Here is a 14,298-nt window from a genome sequence, read left to right as displayed (position 1 = left end):
CAGAAGTAATTTGTAGCATCATTACAATTTATTTTAAACATTGTATATTTCCACATAAAAGAGATAAATAGTTCACCTGGAAGAGAAACAGATTGGGGAAAAATCATTTTTTTCCCTGTTGGAAGTGGGCACACAACTAAGTCATGTCTCATAAAAAAAAAAAAAAAAAAAAAAAAACGGGGGGGGGGAGAACAGGGAAACAGGTCAGCAGTAATAATCCTGCTGCAAACCTGTTCACACCACTGCTAGGGAAGTGGTCAGCAGTAACAATTCTGATGCAGACCTATGCATACCACTGATAGTGGGAGGATGTGGGATGGCTATACAGTGTAGATGCCCAGCACAGGGGGAGCCAAGCTGTCTTTAGAGCCTACCTACAGAAATCACAGCTTGAAAAGGAACAGGAGTAGTGCAGAATTTGAGAAAATTGTGATGGAATTTTATTTCTGAAGGAAGAAACACAGACATCGCTGTGTTCCTTTCTGCCTCCCTCTTCTTGTCTATTGTACATTAATTTTCCAGAGGAAAGAAAAGAAAGCAGTCTCCCTCCACAGCAATCTGAGATCTCTGCCTGAGCTGATAGTGACATGGACTTTAAGAGTCTTGGATTCTTTCTTTATGCCCAATGAGGAGGGAAGAATCTTAATTTATTGGCAGGAACCAACAAGTCCCAAGAGCAGAAAATCATTTTGTAGCAATATTGTTATGTAAAATGAAAAATAGATGGGGAAAAGAAAAAAAAAAAAAAAAAGAAAAAGAGTAACACATCAAAAGAGTGTACACAGCTGGCTGACTATTACTCAAAAACCATATTTTATTAACTGGAGGAGTAACTTTTTCTGACTTTTAATACTTTGACAGGACCATTTTAAACATACTCTTCTTTCAGGACATTCCAAATATACAACAATAAAGTGAAAACAATTTTCATATTGCTTCGACAGATTATGCATACTGCCTTGTGCATTTAGGTTGAGTAATTTATGTAATGGTTTGTCTCCCATCAATGCAGTATCTAAATTATTTCAAACAGCAGATTATACACAAAGTACCGGGGAAAAATGGATTTTTGTTTGTTGATCAGATGAAGAAATAAATAATTACACTACAATGGATTGACTGATATTTCACCATTAAAGCTTTATTTTTCCTGTTAGCTACTTCAGCTCTAAGGATTTCTACATAAAATTTCTGCACATCAAAGCACAGACTAGTAAGACAGAAGCCACGTCGCAGCTCCCTGTGCACTCTGAGCTAATGGGAAGACACAAACTAGAGGTTGCCTTTGACAGGTTGCATTTAACAAGTACTGCCTACTTTCCCATTTGTGGTCTCTTCATCTCACTCCTGTCTCTCCTCACCATATTTTTATCTTAATATAAGCCTTAACACGACGTAAGCCCAGTTGTGGTCAGCACAGACTATGCTCAGGTACCTAGCAGAAGATATGTGATATGTCCCTCCGGGTTACATGCTGTACATGTAGCATGGGTTACACGGGTTACTCTGACATTACACTCAATAGATACATAGACACCTGCAATTTCTGGAAGTAACTATGTGTCGAGAGAACCAGACTCCATCCCAACATCTCTGTAACAAAATACACCCATTTGCCAGATGTTGGGAAGATGTATAGTCATTTTACTGTGCAACCACATCATTCCTTCAGAGAGACACTCAGGTAAAGGATGCTTTGAAGTTTCATAGAAAAAAATTCCTGTTCAGGGCAGCTGAGAAGCAAAGGTTATTGTGGTTTCTAATATGAACCCTCTGAAGAGTTGCCCCTCTTGCTCTTAGCTACTTGAGGAGAAAATGGTACATGCATATTTCATCTGTTTACATCACAGAGAGATGAAGTTGTATCAGGAGATGTAATGCCCTGAACAGAGTGGAATGCATCCAGAAAATTCAGAAGTGATGACAAAAGTTTGCTAAATAAACCAGCAGACATGGAAAAACAGAATCCTTTGACCCCAGATGCACACTCCTGTCAGGAAGCTTTTATCATTTACTTTGGATTAAAATTGGCAGAGGAGGCTCTCCCACCAGACTATTTCACCATCTGTTTGTGAAAATATCCAGAGTATTTTTGCCTTCAGCTATTAACAAGAGGTATAAGGAAGCTCTGCTTTTCCACATTAATCCTAGGTATTGCTGTTCTCACACACATTATGAGCTGGATTTTCAGAACCAAAACATGTGGCCTGAAAGAGGAAAAAAGAAAATCAGTGTAAATGTTGTTGCTCGTGGTAAGACTCAGCAGTTTACTGTGTCTTAAAACTTAGCTCTCTTTTTGGTATATCCCAGTTAGTACAATATTAACAAGAACAACTTTTGGAAAAAAAAAAAAAAAAAAAAAAAAAAAGACCAAACACTTTGAACACATTGAACGTGTCAGATATTTGATGACAGAAGCTGTCAAAAGCAGACACCAGGCTTTTGCTGCCTCTATAGATGAATGTTCACTACTATCATCTATGACCTCAGCCCTTTTCAAAGAAAAACACTGCATAAGACTGATAATCTCATCTCAATGAAACCAAAACTCTAGGCATATTTGATAATGTACCAAGTCACTAAACTTGAAGCACTTGAGCCTGTTCCTCCTGGTCTTAAATTCATTGGCCTTATCTCCCTCCCCACACACACACCCTTTTTTTCCCTTGAAGTTTATTCTTTGTTTTCTGTTGGTCAAGGTATTTCCTAATTTAAAGGAACAAGTAAGTAGGAAAAGGTATGTAAATCACAAATATTTGTACTCTCTTTGTGTGTACTTATTGTATTAATCCTTTAATTATAGCTAAGCTTTAAAATTACATATTAATCCAGATTCTTCCTCCTCATGTTAAAGTGTCCTGGTTGTAAGATATTGGCTTTTTCACTCTTCCACACACATAATTTTAGCTCTGCCCTTTATATGCATCACTTCCATTCACAACTTCTCCACAGCTTTGAGCTCCTGTATGATGCTTCCTGCAAATCATGTATGGAGAAACACACAGTAAACTCCAACTGTTTGCTAGGAAGTATAGATATAAAACCAGGAATTATTTCCTGTAATCTGGAGGCCAGCTAGATTCACAGCCTTCTTGATTATGACAGCTAGAAAAAGTTGTGGTACTAATTGAAAAAGCATGTACATTAGATTAATCTTGACATTTCCTTTACTTTACTGTAAAACACAACTCAGATAAAAAAAATCCATGCATTAAAAAGTCAAGAAATACAAGTAATCAGTGTGGCCATTTCATACATAAAAAATAAAGAGATTCTGTACAACAGTGCAAAAGGTAAGGAAAAGGTAAGGGGTTTTAAACACGCAATAAGTGAATTCGCCCAAGACAGCAATTGTAACAATTATTCATAAAGTGGCAGAAACCATCTGTCAGGGACCAAGAATTCCCTGTGGAAGGCAGGGTACAATGTATAAATGTATTACACATTTATCTATATCTATCCATATATGAATATAAATATATCTACCTATCTATCTACCTTTGTCTATGAAATATTTATATTTAGGAACATATAAAAAATGTTTCATGGATTTTTGATTCTGGTCTGAATTGTTACATGTAAAATATATAAGTTGCCTACAAGGCTTTGCAGTATCTTGTGCTCTCCTCCCCTACAGAACTCCTGAAGGGTGCAAGTTTTCTGCTAAGGCAGTCACAGAAGAATGATAATCCCCTATGCAAACTTTAAAACATTTAGACACCCTTCTCTACCTTCTGGCTATCTCCATTGTGATTTTTTATTTTTTTCCTTTTGCACTGATTGATGAGGCAGGTTGATGAATCTTATTTCATCAACCTGTTCATCAACCAACCAATTGCAGAACACTTATAATAAATAAATGAATACATACATACATACATACATAAAGCATAGTACTGAATGCACTAAGATGAAACTTACCTTAAAATAAACATCAGTATGCAAATGCCCGCCAAAAATGTCTTTTATCACAAATTGTGGAGCGAATATCCTGTCCATTAAATAAATAAATAAATAAATTAGTTAATCTGTGAATTAGAATTTACTTTCCTTCCATGAATTAGAATTTAATTTCCTTTTTTATATTATACAGGTATTTTACCTCAAGATTTGAAGGACATAGAAATTGTAAATCCTCTGTGAATCTATGCCCTTACTATGAATCTAATTAGCAGCATAAATAGTCTTACTGTTACCTGATTTGATTCTGAATCACTTTGGGTGTAGTACAGTTGAATCATTAGTGTCTGTGCCATATTATTCCTGTTTTGGAATATGTACTCAGAAATATCAGAACAGCTCTCACCCCCAGAACACATTTCAAAATACGGACTTCTCAGACAGCTGTCAGATGCAGACTGGTCTGAGCTCCACAGATGAAGAAGGAAGCCTGTGAAATCTAAATAAGTAGCATATTGACTTAGCTTACTACAAAGCAAGCACAGGAAATTCTTTCAAACAATGTGCAAGTAAAAATAACCAGTAAGTAGCAGGAAAATGTTGGTTTCTTTCTTTCATGCTGATCCATTGTAAGCATTACTCCAGTCATCCCTTATTGTTAAAAGGAAAAAATACTGCTCTTATATTACTTTCCTCAACAGAGAAAAGAAGAGTCTGTAGCATAACAGGCAAAACAGGCACTTGTCAGCAAATCTCATACTGCAGGCTGTTCATCATGTAGTCATGATCTGATCTGGTCAAGTGCCACTGTAGAATGTATTAAGTTTTGCCCTCACCCCTTACCTCCTACATCACTTTGGAAGGTGATATGAAACCTTTTCAAAATAAAAACATGAACAATTAGAGATACGATGCAAAATATGATATAGAAAATAAAATTCCAAACATTCTCCAGTGTAACTTCTCCAACTTCCAGATACTACAAATGGAACTGGCTGGGAATCTGGCAGTGACTTTTTTTTTTCTTTCCCCCCTTTAGAAAATGCTTCTTGGTTCCAAAGGGAGATGAAAAGCCATAAAACCTGACTGCTTCATCCAATATAGTGTTGCAAGTCACTTCTAACAGACAACAAGAAGACTCCATGGTATCAGTCAACAATGAGGTTACTCAATCCACTAAGGGATAAAAAAAAGAGACCTCAGTTTATGCACAACTGAATCATTAACCTTTTCTACAAAGCCAAACTTTTCATAAAGATTTACAACAAGTGCTTGTCAAAAGGTTTCAGTGTTTAGGATTTCCTTGGGCTGTGGAAACTGAAAATTACGGTATACATACACTTAAGCTTCAGTCTCTCATTTCAGAGGTGGATTGTCTAATATTTTTAGGCTACTATTTTTGACTAGACAGAGAAAAGAATTTTAAAACAACATTTTATATCTGAAACAAATTCATATTCCAAGATAAATTGAGCCCAGACTGAAATTCGCTTTGCAACTCCACATGGAAAAGTAGGAAAAACAAAACAAAACAAATCCTTCAGCACTCACTGAATACAGGTTCTAAGAGAACTAGAGAGTATATCTGAATTCAAATCACTGCCCTAGACAATTTCAATTACAGATAAACCATACTGACAGATCCCACAGCTTTCAAGACAATATGCATTTAGATATAACTATGCTTACATCCTTTTCTTAACATCAGATCTATCCATCAGTTATTGCCTTCTTCTAACATATTTCAAAACTGCTACCATATATCCAAATTTAGCCCCCATGAGATGATACAAACTCATGTCCTTCAGTACTTCCCTTTTAAATCTCTGATGACCATTATTACTCATCCTTTAGACTTTTTCCAGGAAAGACATATGCTAATTTAGCGTGACATCAGAAGCTAAATAGAGTGGTTTGTTTGAAACCTTACCAATATAAAGCAGAACAGTTATTTTCTATGTCTAATCTAGAACACTCTTTCATACAGATCAACTTGAAACTTAGTGGGCTGAAGGCGTTTGCAGCTGGATGACATTCTTGGGTGTTCTGGGTGTCCACTGGCTGCATTGTAGGTACCTCTAAATAGCATACAGTGCCTATAAACCCCTACTTTCAAATCTCCTGCAGGCTGATGGGGGAAAAAAATGAGGAAATAAATCATTCTGTTAAAAAGCTGTCATTTCCCCCCCAACATGCTGTCTTTTGTAAACTGTCACTGTGCTGGGAGTGGAGTACTGTACTGGGATGGAGTTAATTCTTTTCACAGCAGCCCATACAGTGCTGTGTTTTATATCCATGACGAAAGCAATGCTTTATAATACAGCAATGCTATCAAGCAGTGTACCAAGTCACAGGTTTAGCTCATGGGTAGTAATGCAAAGTTCTGTCAACAACTGAACTCAGGAGGAATAACTTTCTTGTGGATTTCATTCTTAGTAGCTTTTCTCATGTAGAAAAAGAGAAATAAAAAATAATAATAGTAATACTCAAAAAGTCCTCAGAAATAACTGCTTGAGATGGTTATGGAGTACAGGAATTGCAGATAATGCTTTTCATGAAAGGCATAGCAATCATATCTTTTTGTATAACCTGGTCTCCAAAGATTTGGTACAGAACTCTTCTTTGCTGGGCATCACCTTCAGTACACATTGAAACAACAGGATATTAAGGCTTGTTGTGGTTTGACCTTAGTAGGATGCTTAGCACCACACAGCTGCTTGTTCACTCCCTGTCATTGAGACAGGGAGGAGAAAAGGACGAGTAAAAGTGAGAAAAAAATGTGGGCTGATATAAAGACAGTTAACTAGGTAAAGCCAAAGATGCACTTGCAAGCAATATGAAATGAGGAATTCATTTGCTACTTCCCACTGGTGAGCAGGTGTTCAGCCATTTCCAGGAAAGCAGGACCCATCACATAGAATGGTTACTTCTGTACTATATTTACCACAGTGAAATTCTGCATGACACTTAATTCAGCAATGATACCTCAGAGCTGCAACTTTTGACAAAAGTTGTTCCACACCACTTATAATTTAAGAAGACACATTCTTTAAAATAACAATAATAATAAGTAAATATAATAAATAAAACTAATTTTTAAAAATCAGAAAGTAGACTCCCCCCCCAGAGGACATAGAACATTATAAATCTTATTAAGAACAATTTTAAGTCTGCATGTATTTGACAAGTTGATGCCATCTCTTTTGGAGTTATTTTAAAAGTTGTTTGGTGATACATTTCTAAACCATCAGTATCATAGAGTCATCGAATTGTAGAACTGTAGAATGGCTCAGACTGGAAGGGACTTTAAAGACCTGGTTCCAGCCCCCCTTCCAAGGGCAGGGACACCTCCCACCAGATCAGGTTACTCAAAGCCTCATCCAACCTGGTTGTGAACACTTCCAGGGATAGGGCAGCAACAGCTTCTCTGGGCAACCTGTTCCAGTGCCTCACCACCCTCAAAGTAAAGAATTTCGTTCCAATAGCTAGACTAAACTTACATTCTTTTTGTTTAAAACCTTCCACCCTTTTCCTATCAATTTTATGATAGGACATCTTTTTTTATAAGGCCCCTTTAAATATTGAAAAGCTGCAGTGAAGTCATCCCAGCCTTCTCCATGTCCGTCATGACCAGTTCCCCCTCCTCATCCATCAGTGGGGCACACTCTCCTTGGCCTTTCCTTTCTGGGCAATGCACCTGTAGAATCCCTCCTTGTTACTCTTTGCATCCCTTGCCAGGCTCAGTTCCATCTGTGTCTTGGCTTTCCTGATCCCACCCCTGCACATCTGGACAGCATCCCTGTCCTCTTCCCAGGCCACGTGTCCCTGCTGCCACTGCCTGTGCATTTCCTTCTTGTGCCTCAGTCTGACCAACAGGATCAGCCATCCCAATTTCCTACCCTCCATTCTTGCTTTCTTAAACAGGGGAAGGGCAGCTCTTGTGTTTTGAGAAAAGCATCCTTAAAGAGATGCCAGTTCTGTTCAGCTCCTTTGTCCTTGAGGACAGTGTTCCAGGGGATTTCATCCAATAAGTCTTTAAACAGCTGGAAGTTTGCTCTTCAGTGGTTTAGAGTCCTGATTTTGGTCTTTGCCAGGCTCACATTCCTCAAGACCTTGTGGTCTTGAGACTCAGCCAGGCATGGTCACTGCAGCCCAGACTACCTAGGATCTTAACCTCTTTAATGAGTTCATCTGCATTGGTGAGCACCAGGTCCAGTAACACAGGTTGGTTTGCTTAAGACCCAGACAAGGAAGTTGTCCTCAGTGCACTCCAGGAGTGTCCTGGGTTGCTCACAGCCTGCTGTGTGGCTTTCCTAGAAGACATGTGGGTGGTTGAAGTCCCCCATCAGGATGAGAGAGTGCAAGTGTGACGCTTCTTGTAGTTGAAGACAGAAGACCTCATCAATGGGCTCCCCTTGATCAAGTGGCCTGCAGTAGACCCCATCCACAAGGTGCCCTTTATTGTCCTGGTCCTTAACTTTTACCCACAAATTTAGAAATTACTTTTTGCCTTGGTCAAAAAAAAAAAAATAATAATAAAAAAATAAAAGTCTAAATTGCCATATCACATTATGTATTCCTCAATTTTCCAGTTATGCTTGGGATAACAAAATGCTTCTGGTACATCACTCCTAACACAGAGAACAGAGGGATCTGTAACATCCAGGCCAATAGGAGGAGAGTAGATTATGATTACTCTGTGATGGCCTAGAGGTCTTCTAAAAGCTGCAGAGGTGACTATTAGACTATGCACCATACTGACAAGCTTTCCACTGGCCAATAGCCAAAACTGGGGGGGGGGGGAGGGGAAGAGGGGAGGGGTACATGTTTTTCTCATCATGAGAAGCCTTCTACATAGGAGTCAGGGTTTTTTTGGTGCCTTTTGGCTCTTCCCAAGAAACTTCCAAAATTATGAATTCAGCAAGAATCCAAGTCACAAGAAGAGCAAAATTCCTTTTTTACAGCCCACTGTGTCATTGGCTACAAATAAGCACATCTCAAAAAAAAAGCTATGTTAACATGGGGGGAGGGAGAAAAAAGAAGAAGAAAAAAAAAGAAATTTAATATCTTGCCCCCTTCCCAGAGAAATGAAATACCTTATAATCAGGAGCAGCTGTTATTTGATCAGGTCTGCTGCTAGCACCAGTGCAGTTCTCTGCTGGCATTGCTGGCAGCTGGTTTGGCTGACACATCAGCCTCTGAACAGCTCTTGGAAGCCATTATCATCACTTCAGGAAAATAGAGGACTCAAAACTCGGGGAAGGGCTCACGTACTGCTTGTAAGCTCTGTGCCAGGCAGTAAAAGCAGTGCAGCTGTGACTGATGAGCACTTCCCTGCGCACACGCTTGCTCACTCTCATTTTATATCTAGTGACTCATTCTAAATATTCTCTCCTACGTGCTTGTTAGCAGTGCCTATCTCAGCAGGTGGCCTTGGCTTCCCAGTGATCTCCACCAGAAGATCTGCATGCATAGGTGCTGGATAAACCTGCCTCCATGCCCATCATTCAGGGATGTGTGCATGGCAAGGACACCACCCCATGCTCTCCAGCCTCCTCTCTGGTCTGTTGGTCACAGCTGACCCATGAGAAAGCGCATCCCCAGCTGCTAGTGAGGAGGGTCACTGTTGGAACTGCCAACTGTTTTCAGTTCCTGAAAAATATTTTTTTCCTTCTCAGGAACGTAATACATCATGGGAAAGAAATCATGCCACTCTCTCATCTACCCAACACACTCCACCATCCGTCCAAGTTTATATTATTCCCCTCTTCCTTTATCTCACACAACCTACATGGACAGTTTTTGTGCTTACCTGCCACACTTAGATAATAGACCTAGGTAGACCTACAGCAGTTTTTGGCAGTATCAGCAGACCGGTGGCTGAAAAGTGGATTCCAACATCTAGAGCTTCCAACATCAAGCTACCTCACACATTAAAATGTGCAGAAAAATAAATAAATAAAATAGCAAGAAAGCTGGTCTGAGCATGGAGTCCTATAGGCCAGCACAGGTCGCGTTTCTCACTAGCAGTGTGTGCTAGTGCTTTCAGAAGAAAACACTTCTTCACTCAGCAGAAGTGGGTCTGCCTTAGAGTGAAAAAAGAATGAGTTGTACAGCTTTTGAGGTCTTTATAGATTTGACATTTTTAACTGGGAGGTGGTTCTGATCTTCCCATTGGTCTGTTTTCCTGCCCACCTTTAGTCTATGGGCAAGCTGTCAAACTGTTGCAAGATTTAAATGTTTTCTTCTGCTCTGGCAGTGTTTGAACTGTGTACAGTCCCTTTTCAGATGCTGAATCTTGCATTTTGCATAGAACATATACTAAAATTCAGACTTCACGTGATCATCAAGACTGGATTTATTATGCAAGTTGTTACCAGCTTGTAATGAAGAAGAAATAAGGCAATAATCAACACATTTAAGTTCCTAATACGCGTGGAGGAGCTGATGACTGGGCTGCTTTTTACAGGATGTTCTATACATAGATTTATGACAGGGCTACAGGGAAGGCACTTTCCTGGAGCAGATGTAGCTGTGATACAAGGGGGAGCTGGTACAATTACATGGGTCACACAAAACTGAGCAGCAGTGGGACAAGTTTACACAACAGGTGACCAAAGAGAGTCTGGGACAGCAACTGGACTTTCTTTACACCTTTCCTGCATCCACAGCAATGTCTTAATTAACTGGGTAATACACTAATGTTATCATTAAGAGATTTATGAGAAGGTAACAACAGAATTAAATATTTAGGAGAAGTTGCTATATAAAGAGAAATCCTGTACAGCATCATACTTGGAAATTTATTCACTGTTGTGAAGCTATTTAATGACCACCACCATAAGCTGAATAAATTACCATATTTTTCTCACAGAACTGAGCTGGCATACAACACTTTGGGTTTCCACTCCATCGGTAGATTGAAGCAACAACAAAAATTTAGACATTTAAATCCCTCCCCCACCATTATGGCCCTTGTGACAGATGTTCCGGATCTCCCCAGGAGTCCTGCAAATTGTGTTTACCACCCCTTCCTTCTTTAAACTTCCAAGTAGCATCTCCATAAAAATCAGTAAGTACAAACAACAGTGTAATTTAAGAGTAATTACAAGCATACATATCTTTCTGTACAATATACCCAGATGTGGAACAGTAACTTTTACCATGTGCTGGAATGAAGCAACTGTGAGAAACATGATACAGGAACTCTGAAGTCCAGCATACAAGTCCGGATGCATGAAACTCATACAAAAATGTATGGTTAGTGAGACAGCATTGTTTGAAATTTCAGAGTGCAATGAAAGATAACATCTTCCAGCATTGGAAAAATCCAGTTCATCAGAGGAAGGAATGTTCCATCTAATAGAGAACAGGTGAAAACAGGGAGACATCAAGAAGAACTCACTTTATGGATCAAACTTCCTGCAGCCCCTTTGTGGCAAGCGAAAATAATTAATGCCACCATGTTTCATGCAATCTTGGTTTTATAATGCATGGTCAATTCTATCTGCCTCAGACACTGCAAGATATTTCAACCTGGTAGGAATATTTGAAAATAAAATGACAAAAAATAGATCACCACTGGATGTACAGTAAGTTCTGCAGACAAAGGCTCTAGGATGAGGATGAGATGCTAGTGTTTAGAGAAAGAAGAGTTTTTGTTTAACACCAAATATTCTGATATAATTTAGTAGTTTACTGATTATTCGAGAACAGAGGAGCATCAGTACACTGTGTTATTCTGTTGAAATAGTAATTAGGTGTCTGTAGACAATAGATTGCATGCCAGTTTATGTAAGGAGCTTAACTTTCCCTGTAGGTGCAAGTACCCAAACACATTTTTCTGTTCCCAACAACAGATTTTTTATATATGGTCAAAGTTATTTCCTTTATTCCAGCTCCTGTTCCTGTCTCAGCCAAAACCAGATTTGCTCATAAACATAACACCACTGCTCTAAAGTAGGAATCCACTGGTTTCTCTCTGTAATAGGTTTGTCTGGTTAAGATAAAATTGATACACTTTTTAGCTCAGCAATTCAGAACCATATAACCTATATATACCCCTTCCTGGAGACCAGAACCTGCTGTGCCAATATTCATCTACATGAAACAGAAGAAAACAAGCTATAAATACAGTGTGGAAAGAATAGACCTCTCACACTCATGCCAATTTAGTATTCTATGATATTCAGGGCAAACAACAAGTTACTAAAGACGTGTGGAAATTTTGCTAAAAGAACAGCCTTTGGTATGCAGTGACTCCCTCATTTCTTCCTGTATTTTTGTTATAGCCCAAGTTAAAGAACCAGCAAATTAATGTATCATCTTGCCAAACTTGCAGCTAAGGATGGAATCCTAATTTATTTTTTAAGCTCTTTAGTGAACAGCAAGTCTTTCATTTCCATATATATTGACAGAATCTGAGTGGAAGCATAAATATTTATACAAATTATCACACAATTTTAAAAAAGATCAAGAAAGCAAAAAAGAATGTTAAAAGAAAAAAAGAATGTTTTTGATGTGCATGACAGACATAATTGGTCCCACTGATTTAGGAATGATGCCAAACAGCCTTGAGCACTATTCACTGGCACCATCCCTGTTAGCTATTCACAAATACAAAGCAGGTTTCAAGTGGTGCAGGATGACAGGAATCAGAGAAATAAATCCATTAGAACAAAACTGAAATTTGAAATGCATGACAAAAACCAGTTATAGCTATGTGTTATGGTGTTGTCTGTGAGGGTCAGCTCTATGTGAAGGACCTCAATAGGTTTGCCTATTGGTTTAACTGTGGCCCTTTCATCCAGTGAGCACACCAGAATACACAGTGGTACAGGACGGAATTAAAAGTGAGTGGTGAATCAACAATCTGAGTCATCTATGTTCAAAATAAACCTCCTTGTTTACAAAATAATAATAAAAAAAATACATCATGCATAGTCTTCAACATCTTCCAAGAGAATGTGTCCTCACCTCCCCAGCCCTGTTCCCTACAGCTCCCATGCTGCCGCTGCACTGAGCTCTGTTGTCAAAGATCACTCCATTCCTGCTTCCCATCTTGACACAAACTGCAATAAATTACTTCAGCCATCCTGATGTCCCTTGGAGAGACAACACACTAGGACAAAAGCAATCTAGAAGATTCCTGGAGTTCATTGATAACCTCTTCCTCACAGTAACAGAGGAGCCAACAAGGAGAGGTTCTGTGCTGGACCTCATACTCACCAACAATGAGGAGCTTGTTGGGAATGTGAAGGTTGAAGCCAGCCTTGGCTGCAGCGATCATGAGACGGTGGAGTTCAGGATCTTTTAGGCAAGAAGAACAGCGAAAAACAATCTTACAGCCCTGGAATTCAGGAGAGCAGACTCTGGTCTCTTCAAAGTTCTGCTCGGAAGAGTCCCATGGGATAAGGCTGAAGAGGGGCTCAAGAAAGCTGATTATTGTTCAAGGATCACCTGCTCCCAGCTCAGGAGACGTCTACCCCGTTGAACAGAAGGCCAGTCAAAAATGCTGGGAGGCCTGAGTAGATAACAATGAGCTCCTGGACAAACTCAAAAATACAGAGGGTGGAAGCATAGACAGATATCCTGGGAGGAATACAAAGACATTGCCTGAGCATCCAGGGGTAAAGCTAGGAAAGCTAAAGCTCAGATGGAATTGAATCAGGCCAGGGATGTCAAAGATAACAAGAAGAGCTTCTCTAAGTACATTAGCAACACAAGACTAGGTCAAGTGTGGGACCCCTATTGAAATAAATGAAAGACCTTCTTACTCAGGTCAAGGAAAAGGCTGAGGGAGTGAAGGCCTTCCTTTCCCCAGCCTTTACCTGCAAGAATACCCCTCAGGAATCCCAGCTTCCAGAGACTGGGGAGAAAGGCTGGAGCAAGGAAGATGTCCTCTAGATGGAAGAGGATCAGGTCAGGGAATACACAAGCAAACTCAGAACAGGTAAGTCCATGCCCCTGATGGGATGCATCCATAGATGCTGAGGAGACTGGCAAATGTTGTTGCGAGGCCACTTGCAATAATCCTTGGTTGACCATGGTGAGTGGGAGAAGCGTCCAGAGACTGGAGGAAAGCAAATGTCACTCCTCTCTTCCAGAAGGGTGGGAAGGAAGTTGTGGGGAACCACAGGGCAGTCACCCTCACTTTGATCCCCAGGAAGATAGAGCATCTGATCCTGCAAACCATTGGCAGGTGCATGAATGACATGAAATACAGAAGTGAAATTAAGTGCAAATACAAATCAAGAGATGCACAGAATTTCACTAAAGTTATGTTGGTATACAATTGAGACACAGCAATAAGAAGAGACAACTTACCTTTCATGCCCTTTAAAAATTATGTCTCTTTCCTGTTTTCCTGAGGGGGCATAAAGGGGTAAGATAGTCAAA

This window comes from Netta rufina, assembly GCF_964035555.1.
Source record: "Netta rufina genome assembly, chromosome: Z".
NCBI lineage: Eukaryota > Metazoa > Chordata > Aves > Anseriformes > Anatidae > Netta > Netta rufina.
This window is presented reverse-complemented; position numbering follows the sequence as displayed.